Source organism: Sinocyclocheilus anshuiensis, unplaced genomic scaffold (assembly GCF_001515605.1).
Source record: "Sinocyclocheilus anshuiensis isolate Anshui unplaced genomic scaffold, SAMN03320099.WGS_v1.1 scaffold1049, whole genome shotgun sequence".
Lineage (NCBI taxonomy): Eukaryota > Metazoa > Chordata > Actinopteri > Cypriniformes > Cyprinidae > Sinocyclocheilus > Sinocyclocheilus anshuiensis.
Window position 1 is genome coordinate 317,791 of NW_015557197.1, and position 1,551 is coordinate 319,341.

Consider the following 1,551-nt stretch of genomic DNA (forward strand, 5'->3'; position numbering starts at 1 on the left):
GGGGTGCCCAAACTCGGTCCTGGAGGGCCGGTGTCCTGCAGAGTTTAGCTCCAACTTGCCTCAACACACCTGCCTTTAAGTTTCTAGTATTCCTAGTAAGAGCTTGATTAGCTGGTTCAGGTGTGTTTAATTGGGGTTGGAGCTAAACTCTTCAGGACACCGGCCCTCCAGGACCGAGTTTGGGCACCCCTGCTCTAGACAAATGTCTAGACAAATTATGTCAACAACTTTGTGACATTAGGAGCACAATGTCCCTTGCTAATCCCTCTGTCTATAACAGTATTTTGGAGGTGAGAAAGCTTTGTCTACCAAAGATGGCAGCCGATGTGTTAACGGCTGATCATTAGCTGCTACGGTTGGCTCCATCAAAAGACACGGCCTTATGTTTGATGTTTCCAGATGGTGATTTTTGTGAATAGGTGAGTTAATCAATGTGGTCTTGGATCTGATCAAAGTTAAAATGTTCATAGTGGAGGCCTTTAAAAAGAGACAAAAGAGGATTAAAGGAGTGCGCGTGTTAGCAGTGCTGCAAAATGTGTTTTCTTCAGTTTAGTTTAGTAAAGTCATTTCAGCCACACACAAGTATTCAGTGGAGCAAAATGTTATTTCACAAGGTCTAAAGTGCAAATTGCAGATGGGACAAAACACCACAGACAGACTATTTGGATTCTGAATGTATAATCTGTGTCAAGAAAACTTATCCGGTTACATGAAGTCTTTACATGTACCTTACAGGTTTTTCTGCCACTGGGCCAAATTTATCTACGACATATGCTTGTTCTATTCTATTCAAAACAATCAATCAATGCTAAATAAAAATAAATAATTTTAAAATACCACACTAATTTGTTTATTTGACTATGGAGACTTTTATGTCACAGGGATTGCTCTTTACTAAAATTGATTTGAACTTTTTTCCCTCATATGACACTCACTTTAAACCGATTATATTTAAATTACAAACTTTTTTGTTTTTACCATACCCTTGGAATATAAGATATAATATTTCAATATTTTGATGATTTTTTACACAAATTACATCAGTGACAATTTCCATTACAACCATATTTTGTTGGAAATGCTCATGATATTTTATTACGTAAGTACATAAAATATGATTTAAATTCTAAAACTTTTAGGCTACTACAGTTTTAAAATGATACTGATTTTTATAATTTTGTAACTATTTACAAATTACAAACTTACAAATTACGTAAATGGCATAATTTATATTGGCATATTATGTTGGCAATGCTCATGATATTTGATATGTATACAAACTATAAATTAAATTATCAACATTTTACTACTTTAAAAATTGAAGTTAAATTAAAAAAAAAAAAAAATTATTAAATAATTCTGCTAATATGAAAGAAAACCACAAAGTACTTCAAAAATTATTTGGTAAAAATTATACTGATTTTTCCACTACAACCATATTTTTTGGAAATGCTCATGATGTTTCATCTCTATATACAAAATATGAATTCAAGTATAAAAATGTACTATATATATATATATATATATATATATATATATATATACAGTGTG

General features: G+C 32.1%; 1 protein-coding gene across 1 annotated transcript in view; it reads left to right on the top strand.

The window, feature by feature from the left end:
- LOC107678836 (zona pellucida sperm-binding protein 2-like) overlaps positions 1-1,551 on the top strand; it is a 23,919-nt gene that overhangs the window by 10,503 nt on the left and 11,865 nt on the right. The window lies entirely within an intron of this gene.